The sequence below is a fragment of the Talpa occidentalis genome, unplaced genomic scaffold, assembly GCF_014898055.3.
Source record: "Talpa occidentalis isolate TD23 unplaced genomic scaffold, MPIMG_talOcc4v2.1 talOcc4.9, whole genome shotgun sequence".
NCBI lineage: Eukaryota > Metazoa > Chordata > Mammalia > Eulipotyphla > Talpidae > Talpa > Talpa occidentalis.
In genome coordinates, this window is record NW_023605305.1 from 91157070 (window position 1) to 91173200 (window position 16131).

The 16131-nt window shown below is 39.9% G+C and overlaps 1 protein-coding gene across 5 annotated transcripts in view; it reads left to right on the top strand.

Moving 5' to 3' along the window:
- TENM2 (teneurin transmembrane protein 2) overlaps positions 1-16131 on the top strand; it is a 3493894-nt gene that overhangs the window by 2288938 nt on the left and 1188825 nt on the right. The window contains exon 1 of one of the 5 annotated variants that reach the window (XM_054691586.1): positions 10915-10964. The exons of 3 other annotated variants lie outside the window; for them this stretch is intronic. The gene's annotated coding sequence lies outside the window, so the exon portion shown is untranslated. Of the gene's footprint in view, positions 1-10914; positions 10965-11708; positions 11888-16131 lie in introns of those variants that run through there. One more of the 5 variants, XM_054691587.1, reaches the window with a different exon arrangement.

Below are 16131 nucleotides of genomic sequence, written 5' to 3' on the forward strand. Positions count from 1 at the left end.
AGCCAGCGTGTTTAAAAATCATCAGTAAAGGGGTAGCAACCACTTTAGGTGAAAAAATAAGCAAATTTATAGAAAAGGTTGGTTGACTAAATGCTGGGTAACTGCATTGACATTATGTTCTTTCAATCTAAGAGAAAATATTGTGTAATTCAGTGCTTAATACATACCTTTGCAGATACTAGGTCATTTGCTAAAGGAACAAATGCAAGGTTTTTATTAAAGGATATTGTATTATGAATAGACTTTCAAAAATCAACTTTATAAAGAGATAATTAAAATAATCTACATGTATTTAACCTATGTCAGTAGGCAAATGGAAAATAACTAGAGAAGTAATAATTGAATGCATTAGAGCTTTAAAGAAATATGTTAATAATCAATATAATAACATATTACCAAACTGGTCATAAGGTGATACCTCTTAATGTAGACAGACATTATTTTTTTTCAATTTAGAATATGGTCATTTTATTTTTTATATTTGAAAATTATTTGAAAAATCATTATTGAGGTAATGTTGGTGTATATAGCTTTTTATTTCTTGTGGGTTTACTATGCTAGTAACACTTGTAGACAATTTAAAAAAAAAAATCAAACCTGCAGATAGAAATTTCCAAAATTTACAGGTGTCTTTTACATTGCAATTTGTATATGTGACCACCAGATGGTGGTATTTGCTTTAGTCATGCCCACATGACCTCAGCAAGTAGGCAAAGTAAAACGGTATTTAAACTATGAATACCCAAGTCTTTTTCATTTGGAGAAAAATGATGGATTGTGCTCTGTTGACAGGCATTCACAATATAAATAAGACATGTACCCAAGCTCTCAAATAATTCAACAGTCTAGCAAGGTGATATGAAGTAAGACCATTATTATAATATCAGAAAGTATATAGTAAAAACATAGCTGAATATAGAACAACATAAGAGGTGATAAAGAAATACCAAAGGAAGAAAACTGCATCCTCCCTGATGAAATCTAGACTATTTCAAAATGTTTTTCTATTAAGCAAATCTTTGAAGAATAAAATGTAGAGAAATAAAGGGGTATATTGAAAGGGGAAGAAGCTAAATATGCTCAGGCACAGAGAAGGATTTATTTATATAAAGACAGTGTGTCTGTGTGATTAAATATGGGTCTATGGCAGGGAAGTGGAGACAGTACTTGACAGTAGGTTTAAAATAAATGGTCAAGGGCAAAGCATGCGGTGTCCTCATTTTTAAGGGCAATAGGGAGCCACTGAAGGTGTTTAAGAAAGAGATGGCATGATGAAATCTGTAAGATAAAGAGATTTTAAGAAATAAACTCAGGGATAGAATTTTGTCTTATCAGGAGGAAACACACTTCATAAGAAGAGATCCTTGGTGAGGAAATACTGTCAACACGAATTTTCCTGTAGTCTCTTGCTTCCTCTGCTTTCCCCCCTGCTAGGTTATCAAATCAATTTGTGCTGCAGTTTCCTACCATTCGCCTTAACATTCTGGAGTGGAGTGACACATAGTTCCTTGTTAGAGCCTTGTCCTGCTTCCTCACAATCTTCTCTCAGGCTTAGGCTGCAACGTGGCTTGGGAATAGATTGTTGCCTTTAGTTTCTCTCTTCCCTTTTTTCTTTCCTAGGACCATAGCTGTGCCCTAGGCTGTTAGAGCTCTCTAAGGAGGCTTGGAACCCTTTTGGGATAAGATTGAGGGTAGGAATGGAGTAATTACATTTCCTAATCTAAATCCATTAATGGCTACTTTGTTTATTGCTTGTCTTTACCTTGTTTGGTCTTTTTCATAGAATGTGAGGGCAGTGCCCCTGTATCTAGTCTGTTCTAAGAATAGGTCTACTCATGAGGTGCTAAATGCTGCCTAAGTCTGGGTACCCTAGGATAAGGGCTACTTCTCTGTTTTCCATAGAAATTGCATTTTGGAGCTGGCTTCTCTCTCCCCTTGGCTTGCCAGAAGACCAAAGGCTCACAGTTTGGTCACTGATAATACTAATCCTCTCTGACAATTAGTTGGCAACCTTTCCTATTCCAATATCTTTGAAGTGTTCCTGATTGGGGTGGGGGTGGAATTTGGGCTGGCAGGAAATGGCATAGGCCTTTTCATCTCAGAACCAAAAACACTAACCTGAGTTCTTATTTCTCAGACTTCATTGTGCAATGGAAGGCATTCCGCTGCTCCAAATATCTGATATAATCACGGGGCACTTCCCAGTACATTTGGAAGCCCTGCCAGAGAGGTTGTCTCCTTACCAGAAATAAGGTCGGGAAGAGGTATTGAGTACAGACTTCTTATTATAATTCAACTCCTCACAGATTTGTGGGCAGAGCTCTAACCTGTCCTTAACCTGTTACTTCTCTGAGCATGTTTGTTGATGGCTGTGAACCTTTCAAAGGCTTTTGGGAAGAAAAAGAAAAAAAATAGAAAATCAAATTCCAGCCCATTCAATATCACCTATTTGAGCTGGTGCAGGAGGGACTGCGCCTCTCTGAGCCTGGAGTGTGTGAGGGGACCACCGCGGTGGCGAAGGTTCCTGAGACCTCTCAAAAGCACGTACAAATGAGAGCAGCTTCTGAACCTTTTTTGCTGCTCCTTAACAGAATTGCACACTGTAAGAAAGATCTTTCTTGGTATTGATGCCATCCCTCAGCTCCTACCTCCCTCCTCCCTGCCCCACTAGGAAGGCTTATTTGAAGCACCATCTCTCCTCCTGGAGAGAGCTGATGTTTATACCGTGCTCGGTACCACCGCTGACTCTTAGGAACTGTTGCACACCCTTTGCTGTGTTAGCTCATTTTCTACTCACAACAGCCCAACCAAGTGTCAGTCACCATTTCTTTGAGGAGGAAAGCTGCGTCTTAAAGAGGTCACATAACTTGTCTGAGATTCCAGCTAGTGGATGGAGAGGGTAAGGGTAGGCTCTACTGTAAGCCTCCCTCCCTCCCCACCCCGTTTCTAAGACCTTAGCATCTTTATAATTAATCTGAAAAGAACTTTATTAATTACATCAGCATTAAGGAGAACACTGCAGCCAGTAAGGCCAGTGAATTGCACACACCTGCCTTGCTGTGTTCTAATCCTTTTAACAGTAACCTGTTGTCAGAATAATTTTTCTCATTCCAGACCACACCTTTTCCTCTCCTTGACTTTTAAATTCCTGTGGAAGACACAGCTGTACCACACAGTGGATTCTCATGGCATTTCTTTACTCTTTCCATTTTTGGGCTTGTGGGCAGGTCTTTCAACAGGTCAGGCAGTATAAGCTGCTTGAGAGGAAAGAAGAGATGGAGGAAGAAAGACTATTAGAATTATTTTTTTTAATGAAGCACCTACTATATTCTAGGCACTGTTACTTGCTTTCCATGTAAGGTCACAAATAATGCTCACTACAAATCTGAGAGGGTTGCTTTTTTGCCCTTATTTTATAAATGTGATGATTGAGGTTCAGAGATGTTAAGTAATGAGGACCAAGGTCACACAGCTATGAAGGGGCCAAGATGATTCAAAGCTAACATCTAAAGCCCTTGCCCTTTCACTCTATCAAGAAGCTTTTAAAGAAATAATATGACAGTTGCTTTTAGTCAAAGGGAAATTGGAGGTTCATGACCTAGGACTTCATTCTCACTGTGTTGCCATGTCATTTGATGGTAATGAGGATTTAGGGGTCTGGGTCTGTGGGCAGAATGTCAGGTGTTCCCCTGAGTCTTAAATATAGATCTTTACTTTGGAAATGAAGCTAAATCACCTTTGCCATTGGAATTAGTTTCACCAGTAGGGCCTGTTGGCCTCATTTATTTTCTATTAACGTACTAGTGGGTCATCCTGCATTGTAAGGGTAGTATTTAGTTGGAATTTCTCTGACTTTTGCCTTCTTATTTTCCCCTTCTGGCCTTCCATGCCTCATGACGTCCATGTACTGGGGTATGTCACTTACATGCTGCTTATGATCTTGCTGAGTGGCCTCACATTTCTAGTCCTAAACTTCTTTATCTGTGAAATGCTTATAACAATGGTATCCCAAACAGTTGTTTTAAGAAGAAAATTAAATAACATATGCAAAGTACTTGGCAATACTAGAAAATAGTCAGCACTTAGTATATAGTTGTTTTTCTTGAAACAAGCAGGTGTTCATGAAGTCATGGTACAAGGCCCTTGGGGTTCTTTGCATGCCCCCTCCATTCTCATATGATTATATCTCAAAAATAACTGTAAAATACATTTTCAGAGTCATTTTTTTTTTATTCCTTGCCCACTGGCAACCTATCTCTCTGTCTCTTTTCTCTAAGAATATTCCACACCATGCCTCTGTGAGGATATGTGGACTAGGTGAGCAACCTGGGTGAAAAGCAAACCTTGGAATGTGGAAAACTGAGATACATAAGAAAAATAACAATTATGTAGCCCTCACCAAATGTTTTCCATCTTCAAAGTGCTTTGAAAACATTAACTAATTAATTAATCAAAAAGAATTTCTACCAATCAGTGAAAATGCTCTTTACAATGTATTAAGGCTCTTGAAAGGTATTATTTATTCAACGATGTTTTCTCTTTAGTCCTAAGGGAATCATCGCAAGCTTCCTTTTTGAAACTTCTCAAGAAATTTTGTGGACTCTGCATTCTCCTCTTATTCTGTGCATCCTAACAAGCAGGAGTCTGTGAAAACATAGGCACATGGACACACACACACTGACACACACACTCACAAATACAATGTTCTTTTAGAATGCTGGCCCTTGATTTTAAATGCATTAAAATATTATATAAAATTATGTAATCTGTGCTTACCAGCTTTTTATTGACCTGTAGCAAAGTCAAGACAAAAATAATTCCTGTTTGGTCTCAGCTATCAATATCATCTGTTATATCCATCTATTGTCTGTCTGTTCTGCTGGTCTGGAAGCCCCCAGAGAACTGGATCTTTGTTGCCATACCCTTAAAGTCTTGCTCCTCACAAGCCTCCACCACATTAGCTCTGTTCTCTAGCACACAAAATGCAACTTAATCTCTTTGTGACATAGCAGGAGAGTAGTATTAATAATCTTATGTTCATTAATTCAACAAATATTGAGCATCCGCCATTCATTTATTTATATATTCCTATAGCATACATTTTATTAAGTGCAAGACTTTGTGTGAATCACGGTGATGGATTCAAAGATGATCCAGATAGGGTTATTGCATTCAAGAAGTTAGTCGTCCAGCAGGAAAGAGAAAGCAAGAACATAAAGAATTTTAATAAGGGAGCTATGATGTACACCTACAATGAGGTGCCTTCAGAAGAAGGGGAGAGGATTTCTGGCTGGGGCATTGGGGAATTTGGGGGAATAGATAATGCTACAGTGGGGTATTAAAAGAGGATCTGACTTATGGAAATGATGAGGGAGGACGTGTTCCTGGAGATGGACTGAAGATCAGATGTGTGCTGGGGGGGCATGAACAAAGAAAATTATGGCTGTATTGGAATCACTGATTTTGACTAAAGCTTAACTGGAGAAATACATTTAGAGAACATAATCTAGAGGACTGTCTGTCTGGGGAGTGAATGATACATACCACCTTGCATGGGTTCCCACCATTAACAGCCATCATTAACCAGTTTCAGCACTCAGAAATGTGTTGATTACATAGACAGGATTTTCAGATTCCTTTTGGGAGCCCATTCCAGTTAGTCATTGCTAATCAAGTACTTTAAAAGCTGTTGGTTTGGAAGAACTACTCAGGCCCCTCCTTGGCCACAGCTTGGAGAGCCTGAAGTGATAGGCTTACTTTTCTGACATCACATGCTAATCCAGCATGGATTCATTAGCATCATTAGCATCATTTGCTTGTCTACACTATTGTAGTCTGTGAAAATGCACTGAAACTCTATTGAAATGTGCATTTAGAGGTTTACCTGCACATTAAATTCAACCTTTCAGATATTGTATGCAAAAGTCAAATTTTTCTCCTTTATTCTCTGGTTATCAGTTTCTATATTTCTGGTTATTATTAATTTTCTAACAAGAACAGTTTACCTCTTGTTTTCTAATTCCCTCTGGGTTGGTAAGCTCAGACCTATTAAAATACCGCATACATTAAAGTACGTAGGCTCTAAGCCACTGTACAAGGGGTTTTCAGAATTTAAATTTAGATACTATTACATCTATGGGAGCTGCTCAGCTGTTATTTCTTTTATCTGGCTGATTTCTGGAAAGGTGAATGATTACTGTACAAGATATAATCTCTGTCCTTAAGTTATAGAACCAAGACTGTCATGGGTTTTCATTTTCACTACAAGGTGTGCCATACAAAAACGCAGACTCTGGCACCTGAGTGAGCTACACAGTGCTAGAGCAGAGATCACATTCACAGGGGCCTCTCATGACCTCTCTCCAAATACAGGAGGTTGTAGGAACTACTGAATTTTCCAAAGGATGTTTTACACATGGAGAACTTCAGTGATTTTACAAAGCTGGCTTTGTCTTGACTTCTACGTCTTCCATCCTGAGGACAGGGAAACTCCGCCAGTACATACCCTGGAAAGGGACCTAGGAAAAGTGAGGAAGATGTCTGTTGAGAATGAATAATCTGGGAAATGTTTGAAAACTACAAGGAAATGCTATTTAAAAGCAACAGGAATAAAGGCTTGTCAGAGGGAACTCAGAAGCCTTTGCTGCAGTGAATTCATTTTGACTGGTCCCTCCCACCAAGTGCCATATACATCAGTTTTCTAATTTGCCAGATAAAGAAACGTTCCTCCAGAGAGACTACCTACACTGAGTTATTTTCTTGGTAAATAGTGTTATTAAAACAATTTGTTGATGGAACATTGGTTTAAATTATTATGTAGGTTACAGGTGTGCCGCATTATTTGTTGACATCTCTGAATTCTACATTATTTTCATCACCAAAAGTCTAATTTCCACTCTCCATCATATAGTTGAACCTCTTAATAATTTCACCCATCTAAACCCAGGCCTCTTCCCCACTCATAAAACCACCTTTCTGTTCTTAAAATCTAAGTGTTTTGTTTTATTTGTTCATTTGCTTTCTTTATCATTCACATGTGAGTAAAATCATATGGTATTTGCCAGTCTCCATCTGACTTATTCCACTTAACCCCCTATTGCTTCATCCATGCTGCCACAAATGCAAGATTTCATCCTTTTTTTTCGTTGAGGATAGCAATATTACTAGACATGAAGTACTGTGCAAACAGGTCACCCTTGCCCCACCCTCCCCACATCCAGCTTCACATGCAAAGAGATGTCCCAAGTTCAAGGAGCAGGACACAATCACTTCACAGATTGACCTTGCCTCCTGGCTCAGTTACTCCCTAGTTGTGTGGCTTTAAATGTTTTGTTCCATCAAAGCCTCTGTTTCTCCATCTATGAAGAAGGGGAGGCTCACTTTACCTAACTCAGAGAGTTGCTACAGGAAGCAACTGTGACAATCTATATTAATGTATTCAACACTGGAATTATTAAGTGATTTTAAAAAAAGATTAAAAATGTATATCCTGGGTACCACCACAGAAACATTTACGAATGTTTCAAGTTTTTTCAGTTTTTCTTGAAGATTTCCTTCATGATTTTCTTAATGGTTTATTCTTATCATGACTTGAAATTCTGCATTTGTGCCAAAAATCAGCCCTACATACACAGAGGAAGAGGTTGTGGAGAATCTGAGAGAGCTTTCTGCCTTCTGAACCATTCCCTAGGCAGTCAATTTATTCTTGGGGGGATTGAAAATAGGGTTGAATATTTAACATTTTCTTAGTAACCATCCACTTTATTAATAATATTAGTGTACAGCATATTAATAGTCAAACAATTGCAGACGACAAATCCACAGTCAAGGACTAGAGTGTATTTATGACTGGATATATATGTCTATAGCTGTGAGGTATGTAAATAGAGGGATACAATTTGTGGATGTTTTCAGGTACACCTACTGAGAGGACAGAACAGGGAGATGAATACTAGAGATAGGATGGAGAATGTATGGGAGTGAGATGTTTTCCCATATCTAAGCATCTCGCTGTTATCCACTAGTAAAAATTCTGACAGATTAGGAATCTCTGTAAAGGGCTATGCACTGATATCCCATTCTGAGGTAATACCCCCAAATGGAAAGGTGTTAAACAAAATCTTCCTATTTGTAACCAAAGCCTCTTCATATTACTGAGCATGCCCCAAAGAGAAGCAGAACTGTACAAAATGAAATTTTTACTTTCTTGTGGTTTGTAGTTACTGCTGCTGCTGCTACTGCAAATGAGAAGAGAGGCAGGCAGTGAAGCATTGGGTTTTAGGTGAGGCTTGAAAAAGGCACAAGAACAGGGGGCTAAACACAGGTGGAACCAGAGAACTGGTAACAGGTGGGAAGGGTAGTGCCCCAGATTTGCTTGGGTTCCTGCAGTATTTCCTCCTGAGTGAGGAAACCCCCCCCCACCACCACACACACACATATGCACACACATCATGCCAGCCAGGAATCTCTGAAAATCTTGGCAAAAATCTGCTACTCATGACATTCTGTACTACAAATCTGTAGTGAGAGAGGCCTGGGTTTAAAACCAAGATCTGCATTATCACACTGACTGTGACCTTGATCAAGTGACTTTTAGTCTCAGAATCTCAGATTCCCTGTAAAATGTATAGAGAAAGAAAAAGCACCAGCAGGTGGACAAGTATATATCCTCAAGCTCTAGACCTTAGTTGAAATCCAAACCCACAGCAACCCCCAATTCCAGTGTCCCCTGGATCTCTGAAGTTAGGCCCAGGTGATTTAGGTTCAAATCCCAGCTCTGTGACTACTTTGCTATAAAATATTGGGCAAGTTGCTTGTGTGTGTGTGTGTGTGTGTGTGTGTGTGACAGAGAGAAAGAGATTAATTAATGTCTGCCAGATATTATGGGGAACAAAAACAACATATAGACATTAATTTCCCCCTGGAGTTTGTAGTCTAGTAGATTTCTGTTTGTTGGAGAGCCTCTGATTTTCTCATCTGTAGAATTGAAACAATACTTAGCTAGAATTATTGTTGTTAAAGTTAAAATGAAAATTTCTGAGCAAGATGCCTGTGGATTACTATTACCCTACTGATGCTTTTTTTCTTTTTACTACAGTGAATTACTTCTATGTCCCCATATTGCTGTCTCCAGCACTCTATCTACCTGACTTTGCATTGGTTACTGGCCACTTGCTACTGATTAAACAGAGAGCAGCAGAGCCTGAAGGCTAGTCATGTGAACTTTATTTAACGTCAGGAGTCCTGTATTGGAGTCCTTCTGTGCCTCTAATCCTCATGTTGAGACCTTAGATGAGTTACCTGTTTCATTTTACTCATCTTTAAATGGAGATAAATATCAGTTTCTACCCTTCAAATTATCCTGTCTATCCCAAGGGTTGTGTGTGTGTGTGTGTATGTGTATGTAAGAAAGAGATGGTGAGAATGAGTTTGTCTATCAGTATAATGGAATGAAATAGAGACTTTCTTTTCCCCTTGGAGCTTAATGTCTAGAGGCCTGCATGTATTGGCAAGACACAGACTAGCTAAATCATAACACAAATGGAAAATTGGAACTACAATTTCATTGATAAAGGAAAGTTGCATGATTCTTTGAATGCTTATAATAAGGGGAATTTGACTCAGCTAGAGAAATCACTGATGGCTTCCTTGAAGAGGTGATACAGGACTAGATAGCTGAATGACAAATTGGAGTTTGCTATATTAGCAGGGGAGGGAAATGTATTGCTAGTAAACCCTTACCATCAGATCATAAACATATGTAGCTGTCTTACTGGACTGTGAAATGAAAGAATATGGGGGCGGGGCTTTGTCATCTTCTGTTACCTCTAAGACAGTACCTTTAAGGAAGGACGTGCTTAGTAAATATTTGTTGAACGAGTGAATGTTAGTAGGAAATCAATACCAGTTTGTTGAATGAAATAAAAAGTAACTGCTATGCGTTCATCTCATGGCTTTATTCAGGATGCAATTAAGGAAGACACATGATTTAGTACAAACAACATGAACCTTGTTGAACAAACCATGCTCTCCTTATTTAGATCCTATCACCTTGGGGAAGTGAGCAGGGACTCTGTTTTAGTCTCCTCATGTGCAAAATGGGAATAAGTGCTATTTTAATGATTATGATGTTAAATATGCATCATTTAATAAAAGGAGAATCCAGAGTAGTGGTCAGGAGATAACTATTATTAATAGTATCAGTTTTAGGACATTGGTAAAATATTTGTAGGTTCCTAAAGACAGGCCAGGTATAGTTTGAAGGAGAGAGAGGATATTAGCACCCAGACATCCATCAAAGCTTAATTTGCTGGAAATGTCTAGAGTTCCTAACTTCTGTACCTCATCTGTGCTTTCCATCTTCTGTAACTCAGTGTCAGATTACTGGCTTCAGGTTTCCAAATGCAAATGGCTATAATTGACCGGCAGCTGGTAAAATAATTCAGGTAATTCATGGGGATCGTAATAGCACATCGCGGGGTAAGTAAACAATAGTTGCTAGCTGTTACTTACAACCACCAGGCCCTGTTAGATTTTCTGTCAATTGCCCTATTACTGAATTAACCTTTCCTGGGCCTGGAATGGCTTCTTTATAAAATTCTCTTTATGGAGGGAGAAAAGCAACCCTCTCTGAGGTCTGGAAGCCTGTGGTCCCCAACACCCCACCCTCCGGGGCAGTTTGAGGGCCACTGAGCAGTCTAGGTGAGGCTGGTCATTTGGGGGCTGAGGGTTCTGGAACCTCTGCTTCCCTCTCAAAGCCACCGAACTCGGCTCCGCCCCTCTTTGCCTTTCTAACCCTGAAAGGCGCGATCTGAGGTTCCAGCCAAGCACTGGGCATGCTCGCAAGCCAAGCCAGGCTCCGGTCGTCCGCAGCACGCGCCGACTTGCGGCGCTCCCCTGTGTGTAAGAGACCCGGGTGCAGCTGCGGTGCTTGGGGTTACGGGTTTCGCATAGCTGAACCCTAGGTGGGTGCCGTCAGGGAACCGAGCCTCCCCTGACCATCCCCAGGGCAGAACTGAACTCCGCACAGCCCGCGGTTTGAACGCTCAGTGCTTGGTCTTGGAAACGCAGAGCCTCAAGGTTGGGTTTTCTCGGCAGACAAAGGGGCTGCGCCCTTAGTGCCCCTCTATGGTAGGGGTGAACCCCTCCTTAGCCCCAAACCACGCAGCTCCAGCAGCTGCAGTCCCAACGCCACCACCCAGCCCCAGCGGCCGCGGCCTGTGCGCGCTCTCGGGCCCGGGGATTGGATCGCACTCTCCATTCAAAGGCTGCGCTGGCTGGCGGGTGTTGCGCGGCGCTCTGTGTGTGTGTGTGTGTGTGTGTATTTGTGTGTGTGCATGTGCGCGCGCGCGTGCGTGCATGTGTGTGCGCGCGTGTGTGCTGTGCGGCGCGCGGGCGGGAGCTTGTGCGCGCGCGAGGGCTCGCGTGCAGGAGCCACTGGGTGTGCGTGCGTGTGTTATGGGTTTGATTCCAGAGCAGGTTGCACATTGGTCCTGGGTGGCTCGCAGGCTCAGGTCGTGCTTGGGCGTCCTCCTAATCCTTTCCGAAGTAGCAGCAGCAGCAGCCCCAGCAGCAGCAGCAGCAGCCGCCACGGCAACCTCGGCAGCGGCAGCAGCAGCTCAGCGGCACAGCCGGCAGAACTGTGCAGAAGCGAGCACCGTTTGGGGAGTCCGGGGGGCGGGTAAGAGGGAGGAGGGGGAAGCCTGTCTTGGTCTTTGGGATTATTTTTCCCCCTTCTTTTCCCTCTCTCTCTCTTTCTTGAGGGTGTGTGTTGCCCCCTCGAAGTGAAGGAATTTTGCTCCAAAGCGAGCTGGGACCGAAGACTCTAGGCTAAGTTATCTCTCTATGTAGATGGTGTCAGGGAGCGAAGCTACTGACCGAGCCGCTGGTAAATGTTTTTCACTTCTTACTCTTTAATGCTTAAGGCTTTTTTTTCCCCCTTTTCTTTCTTCCTTGTTTCCTTTCTGTTGCTCCTCATTCTGCAATCGCTCCTGAATCAGCTGCAGTTCTTTTTCTCTCCTTGCGTTTGTGCAGTTTGCAACTTGTTTCGTGATTTTCTGTGTATTTTTTTTTTTTTTCTCCATCCTCAGATGAATGCTGGAACATTTAAATTCGGCACTTCGGGAGGTCATCATTAGTTGCATGAGTTTCAAGGGGGAGGGGAAAGATTGGTAGAGCAGAGTGTTATTTCCCTGCAGAAGGACTGCCGGTTTCTCTCTAATGTTCATCGCAATTATAGGGATTTTTTTTTTTAGGATGCATTTTAACGTTGCATTGATGTTTAAGGTTATCGTTCTCCAGGATTACAATGCATTTTGACTCAGCTTGACAGCATGACAGATGCCAGTGATTCCAGAACTACTGTATGGTACATGCTGGCTAAAATATTCAAAATTGGAGGGAGGATCATTTGCATTCCAAAAGAGAAATTCTTAAAAATGCTGTTTTGCATCACATTGCTGCCGATTAGCAAGAGGCAGTAATAGACACCGCTACTCATGTCGCTTGCAAAGATAATAAACATATAAGTGGTTTAGTGCATCACATACTGTCCTCTTCTCCAGTGATTAAGCTATTGCTAAATTTACTTAATAACAAATTGAGGACTATGGAGAAGGAGGCAGAGAGCTGGTATTGTTTTATTTAAAACTGAGAGGTACAGCAATTTCTAATCCCAACCCAGCTCTCTTAGATCTTACTTGAAGTGGCATCTTGTCAATTGGGGAGGGGAGGGCAGTTTCTGCATACACAGGGAATAAAATTATTTAAAATAGCCAGCATAATGCATGCAAATTGAACTCTAATTCTTTTCTTAAAAATAGAACTGACTCTGTAACTCTTGCTTCCAGGATCTGTTTTAAATATTATTTTAAAATTAATATACATCAGATCTTTAATGTATTCATAGCATTTAAGTTTTTTTGGAAGGTTCTTAGCAGTTTCATTTGTTTTGCTCTTTTCCTCCTAAGTTTTCAGTTCCAGTTGAGTAGAAAAACTGAAGGGTCAGTAAGTAAAGGCAAATCAGCAGTTTAAAGAGAAATCAGTTTATAGTTGTGAAATTTCTGCTAAGCCATGGGAAAATGAAGTAGAATAATGGCAGTAGGGATATTGTGGGGCAGAGCAGGTTGCCATTTCACTACCCGCATTATCATCTAGAGGAGCTCTGCTCTCCAGGCTCAGAGGAGGCTATCCAGTTCAGGAATACTCAGAGACACTGCACTTCACAGCAGTAAAATAATTTTATTTAAGGAAGCCTGCTTCTGCTTTGTGGTTGCCACAATGGGGAGCAGCAAGTTACCTGTGTGCAAAGAGTATGTTTGCAATTATACTATTCAACTTTATTTTAGTATAAACTTAACTGATATTGGAGAACAGCATAAAATAGTAGTCTGTTCAAGACTGAAGGACAAAACAAACTATAAATTAACTCCGAGTCAGACCCTCTTTTATATAGAAGAAAGCTTACTCCATGCAGATCCACCTGTTCTGGATTGCCTGTGTTCACTAAAAGCTTTTCTTGAAACTGTGGACAGGATGGACAGGATTTCTGAGCTATAAAGCTAATTTATTCTTTTGTAGATCACTTATTTAGAATGAAAGCTCAGCTTACTGATGGGTGTGTCAAAATGGCAATGTTGTTACTTTAAAATATTTTTATGGACCCTTCCTTTTACTATGTTGATCCAGTTGAGAGGGGAAAGCCAACTTCTGTTCATTTGGATCATAATTTTCTTGAAGGAAGCAGTTGTTTGCCTAGGTACTGAACAAAATAAATTCATAGAGTAAACTACCCTCCTAAGCACCCAAGTCTCCTAAAGCATCATGGTTTCTCATTCTAGGACCAAAAGCAGAAAGCAATATACCTCATGCTGAGCAACTACATTATTTCTCTGGCATATTCCACACACAAGGGCACATACAGAGAACTGACCAGGCACTAAGAACTCATTTTGCTCAGCCCAGGGAGCAGGGTTTCTAATTGTCAATGTAATTTATTCAGAGCATAAATTTATTTATGGAACATACATTTAGCTTCAGTTTCAGCATCTTCACTAGATGTGAAGACTAAGAGTCCATTTATTTAATGCACTTACTCTCTCCTTCTAAGGTTGGTTTTTACCCACCTACCCCACTTACACTTTCCTAGCAACTTCTGAAAAGATCTGAGAATTTATGTAAAAATTTAAACATATACATACATATATATAAATATATATATATATATATATATATATAGAGAGAGAGAGAGAGAGAGAGAAAGAGAATGTAATGCTTGATTAGATTACTACTTATTTGGCTTTGTAATTGCTTTGTAATTCTGTGTGGTATAGTGTTTGTTGTTTGTTGGTTTTATTGCTATTAAGTTTTTTATTCTTATCTAGGCTCCTTTTAACTTTTTGTACCTGGTGTTGATCTCAGGTTAATATCTCAAAATGATAATGTCCTCTTGAAAAGCTTGTCAGTAAATTAGCGTACTTTCAATTGATGTTTGTGTTGAATTTCAGCATTTTCAAAAGCTTAGCACCTGGCATTGTAGGGAGAAGGTATCTTACTTAGGGAGGAGAAGGCTATATAGAGAGACAGGGCTCAGAGACTGTTGCTTCATGGACTTGACAGTCAAGTCCTTATTGTTAGGTTTTCTATTTTCATTTTGTTAAGAGTGGAGTTTTCTCTGCATTATGAGGTTGTTTATTATGCTGGAGCTACCAAAAGTTTCTTAAAATTAATTGCTTTTTTTTATTTTGTAGTTGAAAAGAACTTTGAGCTACTTGTGTGTTTTTAAGGAAAACCTATATTGGCAAGCTTCCCGTTGTTCTCTGTTGTGTGCAAACCAATACTGAGAAAGGATTTTTGGTGAAATATGGTCAAGGTCATTGCCAAGGGCCTTTTCATCCTTCCTCACTTGAGATCTCAAACTTAACCTGAAAGTCAGACTGAAAGAAGCAAAATTTACATCAAACTTCTAGCTCAAAATGGGGCTATTTCAAAGGCATATGTTTTTGTCTCTCATTACTTTGTGTGGAGCAACAGTTTAATTTTTGACTTACTAGTTTCTAGTAGTTCTGATGTATTCACAGGGATAAGCCTTCCATTCTGCACTCATAGTACAGACAGCAAATTCACAACCTGCAGGGGAGATTAGAAGAACATTTTTTTGGGGGGAGAGGGAAGTAGGTATCTTTGATATCTTAATGGAAGAGGACATAACAGTATTTCGCAAAATGTGATATATTTGCTAACTAGGTAATACCCCACCTAAAATGTTTTTTAAAGCAACAGTCATTTTATCATTGTTACGTGGTAAGAGCAAGGAATAGCTTTGTCAAAGTATTTCTTAGTACTACTTGTTCCTATTTTGCTTTATAAAAGGGACATTCATATTGATTGGGATTTTGTACTATCAGTAACATATTTTTTTTTATTAGTTTGGGTTGTTTTCTCTACCCAACAAAGATAAACTAATATTTACCATAGTTATTTTAACTGTGCTGAATATTCTTGCTTCTGCTTCCAAAAAAATTCATAAAGTTGAAGTGGTATAAACTGTTTCCCTAAAATTTATGTTACTATTCTAGTCTACTTAATGTATTGTATACTACAATGTGATTCTGAGCTTGAATTATTGCTGCCTTTTTAAAATGAATTCTTAATGGTGAAAAATGAAGTGTCTTGGAAACAGTTTACAATAAAGTTCCTTCATTTTTGCTAAAGGAAGTTATTTGGTCCACCTGTAGGTGTAGAATTAGCTCCCTTTTAGACAAAAAGAATTGTCAGAAAAAAAGTTCAGTTATGTGTTTTTTGTCAGCACTGTGGGTAAAAAGAGAGAGCAGGTGTTTTAACTCTTTTCATGTAAGTTTCATAACGAGAAATCAAGACCAAATATACAGCTAAAGTTCAAATAAAATCCATTTTCCCCAGTAAAGATTTTTTTTCCCCTGGACAATATGAATTGATCTTTGACTCTGATGGAACAATTGACTGCATTCCTCATCTCATCACCACTGTGTGACTCCCGCCAGAATATTGGTGATGGGTGCTAAAGATACCGCATCTGTCTTGGGGAAAATGTGAGTGCGTGATTTGGGAGCAAAGAGATGGTTTCTTTGAAAGTTTAGACTTTTCAGGCCTTGG